The 22,136-nt window shown below is 37.5% G+C and overlaps 1 long non-coding RNA gene across 1 annotated transcript in view; it reads left to right on the top strand.

Annotated features, from left to right (window-relative positions):
• Positions 1-1,281: 1,281 nt before the first annotated feature.
• Positions 1,282-22,136, top strand: part of LOC149127396 (uncharacterized) — a 548,503-nt gene continuing 527,648 nt past the window's right edge. Inside the window, exon 1 of the long non-coding RNA XR_016231532.1 lies at positions 1,282-1,410. This is a non-coding gene — a long non-coding RNA (uncharacterized LOC149127396). The remainder of the gene's footprint in view (positions 1,411-22,136) is intronic.

Raw genomic sequence — 22,136 nt, 5'->3', positions numbered from 1 at the left:
AGGAGAAGCACCTGGTTCTTGGCTTTGGATCAGCACAGCACGCCGGCCTTAGCAGCCACTTGTGGGGTGAATCAATGGGAAAAAAAAAAAAGGAAGACCTTTTTCTCTGTCTCTCTGTCTCTCTCTCTCTGTCTAACTCTGCCTGTCCAAAAAAAAAAAAAAAATAGAGATTGAATCCTTGATCAAAAATTAGAGACATAGAAGCGTTATCTAAGCTTATAAAACAATTTGATAACATTTGTTAGTCAAATATATATTGAGTGCCTACTAAGTGTTATGTATTATCCCCATGGATCCTTCAAAGTGGTGAATAAGAGAGTCTTAGTCTCAAGTAAACGAGGGTCTTTTTGATTTTTAATTGTTAAACTTCTTATTCAGTGAAGTATGAATCTCTTTTACTATAATGCAAATATAAAACATGTCATCTCAAAAAAAAAGGGGAGAAGGAAGGAGGGTGGAAGGAGAAAGGGGGGAAGAAAAGGGGAATTTGATTATGCTCTTTTTTAAAATTTTTTTTATTTAGTAAATATAAATTTCCAAAGTACAGTTAATGGATTACAATGGCTCCCCCCCCATAATTTCCCTCCCACTCACACCCCTCCCATCTCCCGCACCCTCTCCCGTTCCATTCACATCAAGATTCATTTTCAATTATCTTTATACACAGAAGATCAATTTAGTATATATTAAGTAAAGATTTCATCAGTTTGTACCCACACAGAAACACAAAGTGTAAAATACTGTTTCAGTACTAGTTATAGCATTACTTCACATTGGACAACACACTAAGGACAGATCCCACATGAGAAATAAGTACACAGTGACTTAACAATTTGACACTTTTGTTTATGGCATCAGTAATCTCCCTAGACTATAGTCATGAGTTGCCAAGGCTATGGAAGCCTTTTGAGTTCGCCAACTTTGATCTTATTCCGACAGGGTCATAGTCAAAGTGGAAGTTCTCTCCTCCCTTCAGAGAAAGGTACCTCCTTCTTTGATGACCCATTGTTTCCACTGGGATCTCACTCATGGAGATCTTTCATTCAGGTCTTCTTTTTTTTTTTTTTTTTTTTTTTCCCCAGGATGTCTTGGCTTTCCATGCCTAAAATACTCTCATGGGCTCTTCAGCCAGATCTGAAAGCCTTAAGGGCTGATTCTGAGGCCAGAGTGCTGTTTAAGACATCTGCCATTCTATGAGTCTGCTGTGTATCCCACTTCCCATGATGGATCGTTCTCTCCCCCTTTTTTTTTTTTTTATTTTTTATTTTTTTTTTATTTTTTGACAGGCAGAGTGGACAGTGAGAGAGAGAGACAGAGAGAAAGGTCTTCCTTTGCCGTTGGTTCACCCTCCAATGGCCGCCGCTGCAGCCGGCGCACCGCGCTGATCCGATGGCAGGAGCCAGGATCCAGGTGCTTTTCCTGGTCTCCCATGGGGTGCAGGGCCCAAGCACCTGGGCCATCCTCCACTGCACTCCCTGGCCATAGCAGAGAGCTGGCCTGGAAGAGGGGCAACCGGGACAGAATCCGGCGCCCCGACCGGGACTAGAACCCGGTGTGCCAGCGCCGCAAGGTGGAGGATTAGCCTATTGAGCCACGGCGCCGGCTCTCCCTTTTTGATTCTATCAGCTAGTATTAGCAGACACTAGTTTTGTTTGTGTGATCCCTTTGACTCTTAGACCTATCAGTGTGATCAATTTGAACTGAAATTGATCACTTGGACTAGTGAGATGGCATTGGTACATACCACCTTGATATGATTGTAATTGGAATCCCCTGGTATGTTTCTAACTCTACTGTTTGAGTTAAGTCAGCTTGAGCATGTCCCGAATTGCACATCTCCTCCCTCTCTTATTCCCACTCTTATATTTAACAGGGATCACTTTTCAGTTAAAATTTAAACACCTAAGAATAATTGTGTGTTAATTACAGAGTTCAACCAATAGTACTAGAACAAAGCAAAGAAAAAATACTAAATTGGATAAAGTATTACATTGTACATCAACAGTCAGGACATGAGCTGATCAAGTCACTGTTTCTCATAGTGTCCATTTCACTTCAACAAGTTTCCCCTTTGCTGCTCAGTTAGTTGTCACCAATCAGAGAACACATATGATATTTGTCCCTTTGGGACTGGCTTAATTCACTCAGCATGATGTTTTCCAGATTCCTCCATCTTGTTAAAAATGACCGGGTTTCGTTGTTTTTGACTGCTGTATAGTATTCTATAGAGTACATGTCCCATAATTTCTTTATCCAGTCTACTGTTGATAGGCATTTGGGTTGGTTCCAGGTCTTAGCTATTGTGAATTGAGCTGAAATAAACATTAATGTGCAGACAGCATTTTTGTTTGCCAATTTCATTTCCTTTGGGTAAATTCCAAGGAGTGGGATGGCTGGGTTGTATGGTAGGGTTGTATTCAGGTTTCTGAGGAATCTCCAGACTGACTTCCATAGTGACCTAACCAGTTTGCATTCCCACCAACAGTAGGTTAGTGTCCCTTTTTCCCCACATCCTCGCCAGCATCTATTGTTGGTAGATTTCTGCATGTGAGCCATTCTAACCGGGGTGAGGTGAAACCTCATTGTGGTTTTGATTTGCATTTCCCTGATTGCTAGTTATCTTGAACATTTGTTCATGTGCCTGTTGGCCATTTGGATTTCCTCTTTTGAAAAATGTCTGTTGAGGTCCTTGGCCCATCTCTTAAGTGGGTTGTTTGTTTTGATGTTGTGGAGGTTCTTGATTTCTTTGTAGATTCTGGTTATCAACCCTTTATCTGTTGCATAGTTTGCAAATATTTTTTCCCATTCTGTGGTTGCCTCTTCACTCTCCTGATTGTTTCTTTTGCAGTACAGAAACTTCTCAATTTGATGCAATCCCAATAGTTAATTTTGGCTTCAACTGCGTGTGCCTCCAGGTTCTTTTCTAGGAAGTCTTTGCCGATACCTATATCTTGCAGGGTTTCTCCAAGGCTCTCTAATAATTTGATGGTGTCAGGTCGTAGATTTAGATCCTTAATCCATGTTGAGTGGATTTTTGTGTAAGGTGAAAGGTAGGGGTCTTGCTTCATGACTCAGCACGTGGAAATCCAATTTTCCCAAAACCATTTATTGAATAGACTGTCCTTACTCCAGGGATTGGTTTTAGATCCTTGATCAAATATAAGTTGGCTGTAGATGTTTGGATTGATTTCTGGTGTTTCAATTCTGTTCCATTGGTCTATCCATCTGTTTCTGTACCAGTACCATGCTGTTTTGATAACAACTGCCCTGCAGTATGTCCTGAAATCTGGTATTGTGATGCCTCCAGCTTTGTTTTTGTTGTACAAGATTGCTTTAGCTATTCGAGGTCTCCTGTGTCTCCATATGAGACACAGGACGTTTCTCTCTTGCACATTTTAGGATCTTTCTTTCTGTTTCACTGTGGTGAGTTGAATTACAACGTGTCATGGTGAGGATCTCTTTTGGTCATGTTTACTAAGGGTTCTATGAGCTTCCTGTACTAGGATGTCTCTGTCCTTCTCCAAACCTGGGAAATTTTCTGCTATTATCTCAGTAAAAAGGCATTCTAATCCTTTCTCCCTCTCCATGCCTTCAGGAACTCCTAGAACCCGAATGTTGGGTTTTTTAATAGTATCCAGTAGATTCCCCACAATATTTTTTAGATTTCTAATTTCCTCTTCTTTTCTTTGGTTTGACTGTATCCTTTCCTGTTCTCTGTTTTCTAAGTCCGATATTCTCTCTTCTGCTTCACCCATTCTGTTTTTAAGGCTCTCTAATGTGTTTGTTGCTTGATCTATTGAATTCTTCATTTCATTATGATTTCTCATCACTATCACAGTTTCATGTTCTACTAGTTGTTTCATTTCATTTTGATTCCTCCTTAATATTTCATTTTCGCAAGAAAGATTTTCTATCTTGTCCATTAAGGATTTCTGTAGTTCAAGAATTTGTTTTTGAGAACTTCTTAATGTTCTTATCAATTTTTTGAGATCTGCTTCTTGCCTTTCTTCTATCTCATCATCTTCACAATCTTGAATTGGGGTGTCTTTTTCATTTGGGGGCGTCATAGTGTTTTCCTTGTTCTTGTTACCTCGGTTTTTGCGTTTGTTGTTTGGCATATTGGAGATATTCTTTGGTTTTCACTGTGGTGTTTTTTCTTGTTATACTATGACTTCAGATTAAGTTGACTGTCTGCTTTTGATGGAGCCTTAGAGGCTTGAGATGGGTGTGGCCTGAGAGCTCTGTTTGGTTCCTCAGGGTTAAGGGTGTGCCAAAGGTGACACTCCCAGGTTAGGCGTGGTAAATCTCTCTTTCTTTCTTTCTTTTTTTTGATTCAAAAGGAAAGTAATTCTGCACAGCTGAAGGGAATTGGAGGTAGTTAGCAGGCAAATGATATACCCACAGGAGCCAGAGACTGGAAGCTCTTTCCCAAGGACCACACAGGGAATCTGTGCTGCCCCTCTGTGGGCTCAAATTCTCCTGCAGTCTCCCACTGGGTTGCCAAGGTTACCAAATTGTAGCGTCTCTGGAGAGTACTCACGTGAATTTCGTGAGTTCTCTCCCCCACCGTCTCTTTTTTCACAGTCTCAGTTCAGTAGCACCACTCATTCACTAGGTCCTAATCTCCTGTTATTTCACACAAACACACACACTCACACACACACACACCCGAGTCAGGTTTTTCTGCTAGGCTTAGGTCCAGTGCAGACCTGAGGTCACCCTGCTTATGATGTATGTCCAAGATGGCGCCTGCTCTTTGTCTTGCTTGCCTTTGAGAGGTGAGCAGAGAGAGAGAAACTCGTGTCCATATGGGTCACTTTTATTTTCTCTCTCTCTCTCTCTTCTAGTTAGCCTGGTGAACTTTTCCCCACGGGGTTTCAGGCCTCGTTCCCTCTAGTCTCCTCTTTCAACTTGCCTGCCGGTGTCCCGGGCTATTGAGGTTCGGCTCACCTCGCGTTCCACTGCTGGTGTGTTGAGTCTGCTGCTGGTGTCCCGAACTGTGGGCTCCCACGCTCTCCACGCAGGTCCACTGTGAATCACGCGTTCCGGAAGAGTTTCCTCTGCTGTTTCTTCCCCTACTCTTCCTTGAACCTGCAGTATCTCCACTTTTATTAAACTGTGTCTCCCCGGACTATCAGTGTGGTCCCTTCCTATTCCGCCATCTTGCCGCTCTTCCACCTGATTATGCTCTTAGAATTTTATCTACAAATCACATTGAATCTGTGAAAAACTAATCACATTTTAAGAATTTAAAAAAGAACAGAAAAGCTCAACATTCAAGAAATTTCCTATAAAATACTCAAATTGGAAAAAAAAGAAAGCCGTCTTGCCTTGAAAGAAATTATATCCATTGGAGTAGATAATACTGAAAGACATTCCAAAGAGAAAGAGAGAAGAGAACATACAGGAAGCAAGAAAAAATTTAAATAAACAATAATATTTTCTAGAGCTTCTAAAACTTAGTAGGAGAACTGGTATGTTCCTATATATGAATTTTTAAAATTTCCACATAAAAGCAAGATCTTGCTTTCTTTGTCATATTTCACTTAACATATCACTAAATATATTGTCCTCCACATTCATCTATGCAGTTACAGATGACAGCATTTTCTTCTATTTTCAAGTGAATATGATTTCATTCTATGTGTGTACTATATACTCTCATATGCTGTAATCTCTCGTTTGGTTTTCCTTGCTCTTATGAAAGTATTACAAGTATGAATTGTTGTTCAAACTGATACTTTTATAGGAGGTACAACACTGGAAAGTGTTTTTTTCTTAAATGCTCATAAATGAAAGCTTTATTTGATTATTTTGGATTATTAAAATCACCTCTTATTTCAGAGACAAAAGAATATTGAATGTGTTTATTCTAAAGAAGTAGATATGGTAGTACTTAAGAGTTTAGATGTCCCAGTAACTAACCGTGTGACCTTTTGAGGAATTACTTCAGCTATCTGTGCCTCACTTTCCTAATCTATAAAATAATTATAATCTTCAACTTTTGAGGTGTAGTCATATTAAGTACTTAGCACACTGCTTGCCATATAGCATATCAAAAGTATAAGCTACTGTATTATTGATTTTAAAAAATAATTGCAGGGGCCGGCACTGTGGTGTAGTGGATAAAGCCACCTTTAGTGCCAACATCCCCTATGGGTTCCGGTTCGTGTCCTGGCTGCTCCATTTCCAACCCAGCTCTCTACTATGGCCTGGGAAAGCAGTAGAAGATGCACCTGCTTGGGAGACCCGGAAGAAGCTCCCAGGTTCTCGCTTTGGATTGGTGCAGCTCTGGTCGTTGCAGCCATCTGAGGAGTGAACCAGCAGATGGAAGACCTCTCTCTCTCTCTCTCTCTCCCTCTGCTTCTCTGTAACTCTGCCTTTCAAATAAAAAAATAAATATTTAAGAATATTAATTGCAAATTATTTTAAAATTTTAATCAAAGATACATACACTGAAACAATTCTTGTCCCATTTCTGATTGAATTCCTTTTCCCAAAGGCAACCACTATTTCCAAGTCCCAGTGTATTTGTATTCCTATGAAAAACTGAATATTTTACCATTTTTGACTTCTTTTTACATCTCACAAAACATGTTCTTATTCATATAGATCTTGCACATTTTTCTTTATATTTACTTATTAGTTTTCTACCATTGTAAGAAAGATTTATATATTTATTTGAAAAGCAAGTGACAGAGCAAAATGGAGAAATCTTCCATCTACTGGCTCACTCCCCAAATGCCTGCAACAAACATTTCTGACCCAAGCAGAAGCCAGGAACTCCATCCTGGTCTCCCACGTGGGCAGTAGTAGCCGAAGTATGTGGGCCATCTTCTGCTTCGTTCCCAGCTGCATTAGCAGAAAGCTGGTTCATAAACGGAGCAGCCATAAATTGAATGAGACTTCAATATGGGATGCCAGACTTGCAAATATTGCTTAACCTGCTACATTGCAACACTGGCCCCTTGATTTTATATCTTTATGTTAATATTAAAATAATAATTAATGAGTATGAGATTTTCTGATCCTTAGCATCTAAAAGAGCCATTGACTTTTATTCAACAGTTTTATGAACAATAAATAGGTGAGGGCATTTCAAAAAATGGGTGGAAAATGGAATGAAATCTAAGTTTATTTTGGGACAAAAATTTTGAAAAGATGATACAAGGGTCTTTATAAAGATCATGAAAGACACATATTATTATAACTTGTGTATGGATTTCAAAATATTTCTTCGCCAATGTAAATGTATCTTTTCACTCCATTTTCATGACACTTTTGAAATTCCATGCTACTGAATTATGACCTTGTTCAATTGATTTTTAACTGATTCAAGTAGTAGGAGCAACCAGTTTTCTTAAGGTCTCCACTATTTCTTTAATATTTTATCATATTTCTTTAGCCACAACTAAAATTCTGTTCAGGTCACGAGCTTTCCTATTTATCCTCATTCCCTACATGTGTGGAATGATGGCTTTTAGGTTACAAGTCATTCTACTAGAAAAGAAAAAAATCAAATATTGTATTAAAACCAATTTTAATCTAATAAACAAAAATTGTTATCTTTTATATTTATTGATTTATTTGAAAATCAGAGTTACACAGAGAAAGAGAGGAGGATGGAGATATTTCTTCTTCTAGTTAATTTCCCAGATGGCTTCAATCCCAGCACTGGCCCAGACTTAAGCCAAGAGCCAAGAATTTCACGTGGGTGGTAAGGGTGCAAACACTTAGGCCATATCCTGCTTCTTTTCCCAGGCCCTAAGCAGAACAGCTGGATCAGAAGTGGAACAGCCGGGACACGAACCGGCACCCATATGGGATGCTGACATTGCAGGTGGTGGCTTTACCTGCTACATTACATTAGCCTCAGAAAATTATGGTTTAATAAAGATCCACACTATTATGTTTGTGTTCTGGGAAATCATTCTGAGGGAACAATGGAGTTCCACAATGTGGTTGGCCAAAAGCACTTCATGCAGTGTATTGTAACTCATTGCAGTTTTCATAATATAAGACAAAAAGCAGATAGATGGCATTTTTTAAGAACAATACATTTAAGAAGAAGAACCTTTAAAGAATTTTGAATAACATGAATAATACCATGAAAATCATCACTGATTATCCTACAAGAAGTTTCTTAAGAAGAGATGTATGTCTGTGTACGTGTGTGTGTGTGTGTGTGTGTCTTATAAAAAGTCAAACATTCTCTAGCTGTTGATCTTTTCTATGAGGAAAAATAGCTTCAATGGTATGACAACAAGCTAGGATTTTTCTTGTTTTTACAAAAGAATAAATATACCTCTTAAAATAAAGATGCTTTGCAGATGAGTAATAAAGATGGTTTGTTTTGAAGGAAATTGGTAATGAAAATGAATTTTGAAAACAAGCACTTGGATGTGCATTTTAATTCTGGATTTTAGAGGTCAAATTGATGTATCTCCCATAAGTTCATTTTTATCCACCTCTAATTTTCTTAATTTGTAGAAAAAAAAATTAGAATTTTGGATTTCCTAAAAAAATGACAAAAATGTCGATGCCATTTGGTAAAAACATAAAGATGCTACCCAATTAAACTAAGTGCAAAAATAATTGTTACCCAGGCAGGAATTGCGGTGCAGCAGGGAAAGCTGATTCTGGCAATACTGGCATCCCAAATGGGCACAAACTCATGTCCCAGATACTCCACTTTTGATCCAGCTCACTGCTAATGGCTTGGGAAATGCATCAGATATTTGGACACTTGCCACACATGTGGGAGAACCGGATGAAACTCCTGATTCCTGGCTTCAGCCTGGGCTAACCCTGGCCATAGAGACCATTTGGGAAGTGTATTAGCAAATGGAAGATCTCTCTCTCCCTCTCTCTCTCTAAATCTGACTTTCCAAACAAATACATAAATCTTTAAAAATAAATACATTTAAAAAATGTTATATTAAGTAGAACAAACAAAATTGAACAATATGAGAAACGGTGACTTGATCAGCCCTTGCCCTGACTGTTGATGAACATATTAATATGTTATCCCTCTTAGTATTCTTTTGTTTGTTCTACTTAATACTTTTGGTTGAATACTGTAATCAATACACAATTCTTCTTAAGTGCTGAAACTTAACTGAAAAGTGATCACTGTTAAATATAAGAGTGGGAATAAGAGAGGGAGGAGATGTGCAATTCGGGACATGCTCAAGCTGACTTACCTCAAACGGTAGAGTTAGAAACATACCAGGGGATTCCAATTCAATCCCATCAAGGTGGCATGTACCAATGCCATCTCACTAGTCCCAGTGATCAATTTCTGTTCACAATTGATCGTAATGATAGGACTAAGAACCAAAGGGATCACATAAACAAGAATAGTGTCTGCAAATACTAGCTGATAGAATAAAAAAGGGAGAGAACGGTCCAACATGGGAAGTGAGACACACAGCAGACCCACAGAATGGCAGATGTCCTAAACAGCACTCTGGCCTCAGAATCAGCCCTTAAGGCTTTCAGATCTGTTCTGAAATGCCCATGAGAGTATTCAGGCATGGAAAGCCAAGACACTCTGGGGAAAAAAAAAAAAAAGAAAAACTAAATGAAAGATCTCCACGAGTGAGATCCCAGTGGAAAGAATGGGTCATCAAAGAAGGAGGTACCTTTCTCTGAAGGGAGGAGAGAACTTCCACTTTGACCATGGCCTTGTCTAAATATGATCAGAGTCAGTGAACTCAGGGGGCTTCCATAGCCTTGGCAGCTCATGACAAGAGCCTAGGGTGATTACTGATGCCATAAACAAGAGTGTCAATTTGTTAAATCAACAATAGGAGTCACTGTGCACTTACTCCTCATGTAGGATCTTTGTCCTTAGTGTGCTGTACATTGGGATTTAATGCTATAACTAGTACTCAAACAGTATTTCTCACTTTTTGTTTCTGTGTGGGAGCAAACTGTTGAAATCTTTACTTACTGTATGCTAAACTGATCTTCTGTATATAAAGAGAATCGAAAATGAATCTTGATGTGAATGGAAGGGGAGAGGGAGTGGGAAAGGGGAGGGTTGTGGGTGGGATGGACGTTATGGGGGGGAAGCCATTGTAATCCAAAAGCTGTACTTTGGAAATTTATATTCATTAAATAAAAGTTAAAAAAAAAAATAAAGCATTCCTCTGAAATAAGGAGGAAGCTCTCTAATTGAAAAAAAAATTTATATAAGAATAAAATTTACTGACAATATTCAAATGAAAATATTTGCATTTTTATGTTGAATTATAAAATAAATATGATTTAGGGGCTATTGTTGTCATGCAGTGGGTTAAGGCACTGCTTATCATGCCGGTATCCCTAATGGCAGGGGTGGGGTGGCAGTTTAAGTCATGGCTGTTTCACTTCCAATCCAGCTCCCTTCTAATGTACCTGGGAAATCAGCAGAAAATGGCACAAGTAATTTGAGCCCTTGTCATCCACATGGGAAGCCAAGATGGAGTTCCAGATTTCTGGCTTCAAGATTGCCCAAACTTGACCTTGAAACCATCTGGGGAGTGAACCATTGGATAGAAGATCTGTCTTTCTCTATCTCTCCATCTCTCTGTGTGTCACTCTGCTTTTCAAAACAATAAGTAAATAAATACATAAATCTTTAAAAACTTAAATAAAATTATATTTCTCAAATATACTTCTTTCATAATAATTTTAGCTGTTATTATTTCCAGCATTGTTAATTACTAAAATCAAGTAGTGACATAAACTGAACCTAAAGCATCAGTAATTTAACTAAGATTTTCAAAATATGAAGTCATATTCAAGTACCTATATTTTACAAAAATATAATTGAAGGGGTAGGAATTGTAGTGCAGTGGGTTAGTCTGCTGCTGAAGTGGCTGTTCAAGTCCTGGCTACTCTGTGCTTCCAATCCCGCCTCCTGCTAATGCACACAGGAGGCAGCAGAAGAGAGCCAACTACTTCGATTCCTGCCACCCACCTGGGAGATCCTCATGGAGTTCCCATCTCCTGACTTTGGACTGGACTAGCCCTGGCTATTACAGCATTTGGAAGATACCTCTCTCTATCTCTGTCAGGAAGCCTTTCAAATAAATGGGATTTTTTAAAAATATAAATGACACAATTATGAGTAAAATATGTTTTGCCCTCAATAAATATGTGAAATATTAAAATGTGTTCTTTATATTTTCTAATCCTTCTTAATACTCTATTAATGTGAGTTTTGGAGTATCTATAGAATATAGTAGAGTGTGTGTGCACATATATACAATACATATGCAAATATATCAAAGAATATTGCTCAAATATTTTACTGTGAGAAGTGGAAACTCTGAACATACAAGCTGTGTGTAGAGAACCAATCAATGAGGTGTTGACATAAAGGAACCCTAGTGGTGAGAATTTAGGCTAATGGCTAAGTATCCATGTCCAACATCCTATTTTAAAGTACCTGGATTTGATTCCCAGCTTTGTTTCCTGACTCCAGCCTCCTGCTAATACAGACACTGTGAAGGAGTAGTGATAGCTCAAACGATTTGGTACCTTCCTTCAAGTTGTAAGACCTGTATTGGTTTCTGGCTTCTGCCTGGCCCAGCCTCAGCTGTTGAGGGCATTTGGGGAGTAAACTGGCAGATGGGAGCCTTCTCTCACTTTTTCTCTCTCTCAAATAAATAAAACATTTTTTAAGGATCAAAGAAAATTGAATTAAAAGATACATTTATTTTTAAATAGAGTGGGTGCTAGTGACTCAAAGGGTGAGCATCTCTTCTAAGCAGACTTATTTACTGTTAGGAAATTTTTCTTGCTTAAAGAACAATAGTATTTATCTATTATAGACTAATATAACATTCTACTTTACATACATTTCTCCACAAATAAAATACAATTAGAGAAAAGGCAAGTGTTCTAGTTCTTATTTGATAATTTGCATGTTATATATTTATGTAGGTACTGAAATATTTGACCATTGAATGGTGTAAGAATATTATTGATCTAAAAAGAGAAATTTTAAAGAAAACTTCATATATAATTTAATAAGTATCTGAGATTAAAAGATAAGCTTTACATTAGAAAAGAATTTTACGTGAAAAATACTAACATTCCACAGGACAAAGAAAATATTACTTCTACTGTGCTTTAGTCTCTCACAGCCATTAATAGGACATTCCCGTAAAAAAGAATGAAATCATTCGCAGCAAAATGGATGGAACTTGGGATCATTATGTTAAGTGAAATAAGCCAGACACAGAAAGATAAATACTGCACATTTTCACTCATATGTTGGACTGAATGTAGAACAGTTATTACCACAGGCTGGGAAGGGGAGGGGAAGGGAAATAGAGGGATATTGGATAACAGGTACCAAATCACAGATAGAAGGAGTAAGTTCTAGTCTTCTCAACACAGTGGTGCAAATATAGTTCATGAAACCTATTATATATTTGATGAAGAAATAGAAGAGAGGAGCTCAAGAGCCTCAAACATAAAGAAATAATTTGGGGGAAATGCCAATTTGATCAGTGCACGTTGTGAACATATGTTGAAATGTCACACAGTACTCCATAAATATTTACAATTAATATATTTATAAAAATTTAAAATAAATTAAAAATAGGGCATTCAATGGCATTTCAAGCTCATTCTTTAATAAGAAATTATTGTTAATTAAGAATTCATTTTATTTTTCTGTTAGCTATAGATACGCAGTGACAGACCAAAACATCATACATGGAGACTTTTTTCTCAATATTTTGGTCCTACAAGTAGTGCAATTCTTAATTTATTTTTTAAATAAATTTATTAATTTGAAAGGCAGAGTAACAGACAGGCAAAGACAGAGAGAGAGAGACAAAAGTCTTCCATCCTCTGGTTTACTCCCCAAATGGCCACAACGATCAGAACTGAGACAATCTGAAGCCAGGAGCTTCTCTGGGTCTCCCGCGTGTGTGAAGGGTCCCAAGGACGTGGGCCATCTTCTACTGCTTTCCCAGGCCATCAAGAGAGCTGGATCAGAAGTGGAGCAGCCGGGACTCAAACTGGCACCCATATGGGATACCAGCACTGGAGGCGGTGGCTTTACCCACTATACCACAGCAGCAGCCCCATTCTCAATTTCTTTTTCTTTTTATATACAGAAGATCAATTTAGTATATACTAAGTAAAGATTTCAACAGTTTGCACCCACACAGGAACACAAAGTATAAAGTACTGTTTCAGTACTAGTTACACCAATAATTGACATAGTACAACATATTAAGGATAGAGATCCTACATGGAGAGTAAGTGCATAGTGACTCCTGTTGTTGATTCAACAATTGACACTCTTGTTTGTGACAGCAGTAATCATTCAAGGTTCTTGTCATGAACTTCCAAGGCTATAGAAGCCTCTTGAGTTCATTAACTCCAATCTTAATTAGACAAGGCCATAGTCAAAGTGGAAGTTCTCTCCTCCCTTCAGAGAAAGGTACTCCCTCTTTGATGGCCCATTGTCTCTGCAGGATCTCACTCCCAGAGATCTTTCATTTAGGTCCTTTTTTTTTTTTTTTTTTTTTTGCCATAGTGGGCATTTAGGTTGATTCCAGATCTTAGCTATTATGAATAGAGCTGCAATAAACATTGAGGTGCAGACAGCTCTTTCATTTGCCAATTTAATTTCCTTTGGGTAAATTCCAAGGAGTGGGGTGGCTGGGTTGTATAGTAGGGTTATCTTCAGGTTTCTAAGGAATCTCCAAACTGACTTCCACAGTGGCTTTACCAGTTTGCATTCCCACCAACAGTGGGTTAGTGTCCCTTTTTCCCCACATCCTCGCCAGCATCTGTTGTTGGTAGATTTCTGTATGTGAGCCATTCTAACCAGGGTGAGGTGAAACCTCATTGTGGTTTTGATTTGCATTTCCTTATGGCTAGTGATCCTGGTCATTTTTTTCATGTGTCTGTTGGCCATTTGGATTTCCTCTTTTGAAAAATGTCTATTGAGATCCTTGGCCCATCTGTGAAGTGGGTTGTTTGTTTTGTTGTTGTGGAGTTTTTTGATCTCTTTGTAGATTCTAGTTATTAATCCTTTATCGATTGCATAATTTGCAAATAGTTTTCCCATTTTGTTGGTTGCCTCTTCACTTTCCTGTTTCTTTTGCAGTACAGAAACTTCTCAATATGATGTAATCCCAAATGTTAATTTTGGCTTTGACTGCCTGTGCTTCTGGGGTCTTTTCCAAGAAGTCTTTGCCTGTGCCTATATCTTTCAGAGTTTCTCCGATGTTCTCTATTAATTTGATGGTATCGGGTCGTAGATTTAGATCTTCAATTCATGTTGACTGGATTTTTGTGTAAGGTGTAAGGTAAGTTATTTTCATGATATGCATCTCACCTGAAGTTTACAATTTTCTCTCTTTCTGCCTAGACTATCAGTTTCTTAAGATCAAATAATTGAATTTTACATTTTGGTAATGCTGTACAGAGTTGAGTTTTGCTCAAAAATCTTAACAGATTAATCCTTATTTCCTTTAGTCTTTTAGTAAACTGCTGGCACACACAGCATTAAAATGTGATGCTTTGGAGTGCCAACTTTGAGAAAATAACAATCTCTTGGTGACCAAGTTCCATATCATAACTATTATAATACAGTTGTTACCTCGAATACTGATTATTTGTATTTCCATTTAGTTTTTACTTTTCAAAATAAAATTTGCTTATGAATGTAGCTCAAGTTCTTAGCTGCCTCATGGAATCCCAGGCAAGGAACATGAATCCCAGGCCTCTCTTCACTTTGTTAGATTTGGATTTGGAATTCAAACCTTCTTGCACCATATCCAGTATCAAGAAGGATTCAGGAGCTGAAATCTCTTCCTGATTTTTGCTCTGCTAGCTGTGAAGTCAGGCTAATATCTATCTCACAAGGGTATCCTGAGGATTAAAAAATAGATTTTTATAAAGCTCTTTGGAGATCCTTGGATAAAAGGGGCCGCTGAGGCACGCAACATCCTTATCTCCACAGTTGCCACCGAGCCTGCGATTTCCCATGGCATGTTGTATCAACTCGAGAAAAAGCAAGGGTGAGCTGTGGAAAATAGGAACACTGGCAACTGTAAGGGACAGATAGCACCAGTCCATGTGAACCGCATGGGCTGCCTCCTGGGAGGCTAGGAGATAGTCAGGACTATAATTAATGGATGGAGATGTTGATTCTCTTTCTAGGGTAAGTGTGGCATTGCAAATTGGTGAAATTACACAGTTTGTATTCTATAATTTTGTTTGACTAAAAAAAATTAACTAGTAAAATAGCCTCTAGGAAAATTCAAAGGAGGCATAGCATCAAAATGTGTAATATGAACAGCTTAGCACTGAGGTTGACAGGTATCCTGCAGTTAACTATTTCATTTATAGAGCAAGAATTTCTACAAACCAAGTTAAGTAATTGTCCTTTATAAAGATCCTGCTGGGTTTTGCCCAGGGATAAAGATACTGAACAAGGTATTGCTGGGGGGAGAAAAGTCCTTAATTTATTCCATTTACATTGTTTTAATTGTAAAAACATGTGCCATATTTTGAATTCCTTTAAATCAAATAAGCCACATTTTGGCTTTAAAACGCTATTAATTTCACTGCCTCATTTTGTAAATACCACTTCTGAAAACCACATATTTTTCTTCCCTGCTGGAAAATTAATTAGCTATTCCATATTGCTATTATATGACATAATGACATTAATTTCTTGTGTGTGTGTGTGTGTGCATTTATATGTGGGTGGCAGAGTACAGTGGTAGAAAAAATAATTCTTATGCCTTCCTTTTTTTCAGACAGTGCTAGAAATCACTGAAAGAAAATAAAATGCAGGGGCCAAATAAAAATATGGGAGTAGAGAAGGAAAATCAATAAATACCTAAATAATTTAAAGAAAAGCTACTACCGAGTGTCTTACTGTCATGCATCATACCCTGGATCTGAAAGCAGACAGGTGAATTGTCTCCAGCCTGCATTGGTTTGGACACTCTCTCCAGCATGCTCATTAGCAGCTCCAAGTCTAGGCTCCCTGTTAGTAGAAAGGCAGGGATCACAGCAGGGAAGTTATATCTCAGGCTTCTCACATTCCTGCTCTATCTTAGCAAAGCTTTACAAACCCTTTTCTGGCAGCTCATTAGTAGGTGCACTGATGCATAAGAGACAGTCATTAGAAGTGTTTTTCAACATTGGCTTTTGATCAGTTGACTAGTAGCATCGCGAAGACATTTACTTACATTGTTTTCCATAAGAGATTCTGTTGCTATATTGAGAATGACACACATAAAAATGTTGAAAACTAGCTTGACCTTTCTATGACAAAAAGGAGAAAGAAAGAAACCCCATTAGTTCCTTGAATCTTGCCTTTATACTGTCAACTATGACGTAATAAATGCGTGGACTAGTCCCTCAGCAATTGCTCTCTTTTAACTTTAATAAACTAAGAAAACTTCAAATCCATCATTTGATTAAGTGCTGTGACAAGGAGACACCAGTATGAGCAAATACAAATAAAACACCATAAACTTTATACTTTCTTCTAAGGCGAGGCATTTTTTTTTTTACTATCAAGGCTTGCTTTCCAAATAAGGGCAAAATCCATCATATGTAGCCTAATAAAGCATTGTAAAAAAGTTACCATGCAAAAGTTGACAGCTGATTAGAATCTAAAAAGGGCTTCCACTATAAAAATTTGTTAAGGCTACAGGTATAATCTTGTTTTAAGCAAAAGCATAAAGAATTGCATGTGGAAGAAGCACATATATAGTCAAATGAAATAAGCATCGAAAAGTAGGACTGATTTTCAATTTCTTTATGAATGTTCTGTTTATAAAATGAAGCAGAATTTGATGGCTAATTGTACTTCTGTTAAACGTTTTCTTTTTGTTGTTATTATTTTTCACCAGCAATATTCTCTTCCATTTTTTCCCCAAAAAACACTGATTTTTCAGGTCTTAGTTTGATGCGAATTTCTATTTCATCAGTTTACTGAGTAGACAGTTAGCCATTGGTCCGTTATGAACAGAAGAAAATCATGTTAAGCACACACCCTGACATGCGACTCAAAAAGATGAGGTTTCTTTGTCAAAGTTTACTGAAACAAAGTGCATCAGCTTAATCAGGTCTGTTCTTGGCAATGCAGGAACATGACATGCCAATTACATAAACTTTCAACTAAGTGAAGACTCCTGCTGACTAATTCAGTGTTGATTGTTTTCCGCTACTTGGCTTTGAGTGCTTGTTAAGACTTAAGGGGGAGATAAAAAAAAAAAAAGAAGGGATGGAAAGAGGGGGTAAAAATTGTAGGAATTCTCTCCTTCCGTCAAACACTCTTATGATTGCCAGCAATTAGTTAAGCTTCTTGGCGGTAAAATGACAAGATGGAACTTGACCAAATACAATGTGTGGAGCTCACAGGCATCTGCCCCAGCTGAAAGACATTACAATGTTTGTTAACCTTACGGGTCATCCCTGATTCACTTCTGCAGACAGAAAACAAGATTTATATAACACAGATCAATACTGCCCTAAGACTTTCACCATTGAGGATGCTAGATTGAGGCACTTCTCTTTATCAGTTTACCATGACACTAATGTATTTTGCCTGTTTTGCCTGGGCAGTGATGAATCTGTTGGCAAGAGAAAACAAATAAGTTTTGTTGTTGAGAGACATGTTGTCCATGATTTGTCTCAGCAGACATGCCAACTTGCTGGCCAATTCATTTCCTATTTAATTTAAGTGGCATATCTGTCTTTCCCTTTCAGGTATGTCTTTTGTCTACTGCACAACCACACTGGCAGTGCTGTGAGGGAGTTTGCTGTAGGTTTCTGCAAGTGGATTGACACAGCAGTCAAAAACCAAATCTGCTGTAATTTTCAGAACTACTTTGAAACGCAGAGCCAATGTCTAAACCAGAGTCTGACATGAAGGTTTATTTAGAGGATATTTTTGCAGCATTTCACAACTGTTTTGTAAATTTGGTGTCACTTCCAAATTACAAATATATAGCAAACGTCCTTTACGAAACCATAGTTTATTTCCACTGTGGAGAATTTTTTTTTTTACTTTGTGAGATCAATAAAGTATATTTAATTAAGAAATAGCTGTGTTACAAGTATTTCTTATTTATGATGTATGGCTTGAGGGTCTAGTTCTTAGTTTTTCCATTATCTCAGTTCTATCCACCTTTACGACACTGGAAAATATTTAAACAGCAGAGAAACAAAACTCAAGGTAATTAATTTTAAAAGCAATGCTTATCAAATTTAGTTATAAGTGAAGTTGCTTTTAAGTGGAAGGTAACATACCACATCACCAGACATTCATGACACCCAACTAAGTATTAATAGAAAAGCCGAGAAAGAAATGACTTCTCCTTTCAAATCATAACAAAGGTAATTCGATAGGATAATGTGTTGAGCATGGAAACTATAACATAGGAGCCTCTCACACTGTGACAGTCTTTAAGCAATGGAACAGTTAACAGCGTAGCCCAATCCGCAAATGTGCCAGCTAAATCTCTGTGTCAGAACACATTAATTATAGCAGTCAGTTTACCTTTCTCCTTCATAACATTTTTGATTAAAATTTCACACGTTCCAATGATATGTGTCTTTTCTACAAGCTGTGAAATTTACTCAGCCATCAATGGGTTTGGATTTTATTCCTAAGAAGCTTTAGTACATAAAAAGTTGACTTATGATCTCCGAACAGTGATGTCCAAAACAGTTTCTTTTGGATAGACTTAGAATTTTATATCAGCAATGATGTTGCAGAGCAAACCATTCATTAGGAATATTGTACCTCCAAAAGCAATAACTTCTCTCTTAATATGTTGGCTCAAAATTTATAACTGCAGGGCTTAATTAAACTGTAGATTATGAGTTGAAAGGTATAGTCAATGTAATGAATCCCCAAAGATGAAAAATAAACAATAAAAGATAATCAAAACATTTGTCTATTTAATGGATTTGTATAGTTGTGCTGTGTTATTTAATAGGTGTGCAAATATCAATAAAATAATGCATTGATAATTGTGAACACATTAAAACTATTATCAAAACTGACATACTATAAATACTCCTCCATGTTAATTTCTACAACTACTAGATACAACTTTATAAGTCTCATTTTAAAATTCAATTACTTTTAAGAATGAAACTATAGCTTTAGATTCTGTGTTTTTCTGATTGCTTACAGGACAAATTAACCACTCTCCTTAAGATGCAATAATTTAATAAAATAATCCAAAACCAAGATTTATTGAGTGTTCCATCATTTATCAAGTCTAAGGATTTCATGTTATCAATCATTGCTGGAAGTACTCTTTTTGAAGGATTTTTTAATAACTACATAGAGTTCAAAATATGAGTGTGCGTGTATATAAATGCACACTTAGCCACCACCACCTTCACCTACATTGACAAACATATGAAGTGTCAGCTGCACTGGGATTTCTTTTTTTTTGGAGAAGCAGAGCTAGACAGTGAGAGAGAGAGAGACAGAGAGGAAGGTCTTCCTCCCTCCACCGGTTCACCCCCCAAGTGGCCGCCACAGCCGGCATGCTGCACTGATCTGAAGCCTGGAGCCAGGTGCCTCCTCCTGGTCTCCCATGTGGGTGCAGGGCCCAAGCACTTGGGCCATCCTCCACTGCACTCTCAGGCCACAGCAGAAAGCTGGACTGGAAGAGGAGCAGCTGGAACAGAATCCGGCGCCCCAACCAGGACTAGAACCCAGGGTGCTGATGTCGCAGGCAGAGGATTAGCCTACTGAGCCGTGGCGCCGGCCTGCACTAGGATTTCTAAATATCAAATATTTATACAGTGTTTCACTTAAAAATAAATGCAAAAATGTTTCTTATCTAAGGAAATTTGAGATTGATTTATTAAAAATTTTAACTGCTTGTTATATATAAAAATGAACTGTGGTATAAAGCCAACATTTCAGATTTTCTATTTGGTTTAAAAATTTCATAAATTTGAATGCTAGTGGGCTTGTGTGTGTTTGTGTGTGTGATAGAGAGAGAGAGAGAGAGAGAGAGATACAGAGAATTCTTATGTGCTCATTCACCTCCCAAATGCCCATAACTGCTGGGGCTGGCCAAGGCCAGAAGCTGGGAGCCAGAAACCTACACTAAATCATAATCATGGGTATCAGAGACCTGGTACATCTCAACATACCATTAGCAGGCAGCTGGAATGAAGAGTGGAGTTGGAACTCAAACTGAGACTCTGTGATACGAGATGTGGACTTGCTACCTGATGGTGGGACACCTTCCCCAGACATTGGGCACTTTTTGGTTCTCCTCTCAGACATGTCTGTTTCCAATCTTCCCTCATAAAAAGAAAATACATATTGATAAAACTGCCTTATTGGAACCTAATCAATTTCTTCGGGTTTCAAAAGCTATTTTACAAAATTCAGCAATCTATTTTTAAACAGAATTTTTTTCACCAAAATATTCAAATCTTTGGAAATTGTAAATTATGGTATAAAATTTGATTAAAAATGGCAAATATTTGGTACAATGGCACACCAGTGATTCTAAGATGGCCTGATAGATTTTAAATATCATATCTCATTTGTTTTTTTAACTTTTATTTAATAAATATAAATTTCCAAAGTACAGCTTTTGGATTAAAGTGGCTTCCCCCCAATAACTTCCCTCCCACCCACAACATTCCCATCTCCCACTCCCTCTCCCATCCCATTCACATCAAGATTCATTTTCAATTATCTTTATATACAGAAGATCAATTTAGTATATATTAAGCAAAGATTTCAACAGTTTGCACCCACACAGAACATAAAGTGTAAAGTACTCTTTGAGTACTAATTATAGCATTAATTCACATTTTACAACACATTAAGGACAGAGATCCTACATGGGGAGTAAGTGCACAGTGACTTCTGTTGTTGATTTAACAAATTGACATTCTTGTTTATGACATCAGTAGTCACCCTAGGCTCTTGTCATGAGTTTCCAAGGCTATGGAAGCCTTTTGAGTTCGCCAGCTCCGATCTTATTCAGACAATGTCATGTCAAAGTGGAAGTTCTCTCCTCCCTTCAGAGAAAGGCACCTCCTTCTTTGATGGCCTACTCTTTCCACTGCGATCTCACTCCCAGAGATCTTTCATTTAGGTTTTTTGTTGTTTGTTTTTTTACCAGAGTGTCTTGGCTTTCCATGCCTGAAATACTGCCATGGGCTTTTTCGCTGGATCCGAATGCCTTAAGGGCTGATTCTGAGGCCAGAGTGCTGTTTAGGACATCTGCCATTCTATGAGTCTGCTATGTATGCCATTTCCCATGTTGGATCCTTATCTCCTTTTTAATTCTATCAGTTAGAATTAGCAGACACTAGTCTTGTTTATGTGATCCCTTTGACTCTTAATCCTATCATTATGATCAATTGTGAACTGAAACAGTCAAAGCTAAAAAAAATCATATCTCACTTGTAAATAGCTGGTGTTGACTAGTTTGTGAAGCACTGGTCATTTGCCATAATATCTTGCCATTTATGGAATTTTGCAGTGGCATTCTTCTACATGGACTAGGATTAAATATACTAATTCTCTCCACTCTTGGAGTCACTGCCCAAGTTTCCACTGAAATCCTATTTCATTAATTATGAGGCATCTCATTGCAAGGTCATTCTGGTCAAACTATTGAAACTCATTCTTTATTTTCTTGTCCTCAAACAATATGAATAATGAGTGACTATTCTTCATAAACTTGAGATAAAAATTGGGCTGCCTCTTAGTGTCCCCTTCTCTAAATACTTAATCCAAACTCTCTTAACCTTTACTCATAAAGTAAAAGTGCTTTCAAGTTTTCTGTTTTTTTCTTTTCCCCTTCTTTCATTTATATCATCTCTTTTGTTCACATTTAGCTTAAGTTGAATATCTCAGATGCTAATACGGTCCCAACTTTAATACCTAAGTGCACAAATGTTCAAATTTGTTATGGAAATTTGTTATGGAAATTTGTTATGGAAATGCTGTTTAAATATATTAACAAGCAGTAAAGTATAATACTAAGTACAAATAAACTAGTGTTATATATAGTTTCTACTAATACTTTCCAAATATTATCAAGGTTCTTATTGAAGAGCCAATATTTATTGAGAATGTTAGCAGTCACCATAAAGAGACT

The sequence above is a fragment of the Oryctolagus cuniculus genome, chromosome 3 (genome assembly GCF_051225735.1).
Source record: "Oryctolagus cuniculus isolate XC-2025 breed Fujian yellow rabbit chromosome 3, ASM5122573v1, whole genome shotgun sequence".
NCBI classification, from domain to species: domain Eukaryota; kingdom Metazoa; phylum Chordata; class Mammalia; order Lagomorpha; family Leporidae; genus Oryctolagus; species Oryctolagus cuniculus.
This window is presented reverse-complemented; position numbering and strand designations above follow the sequence as displayed.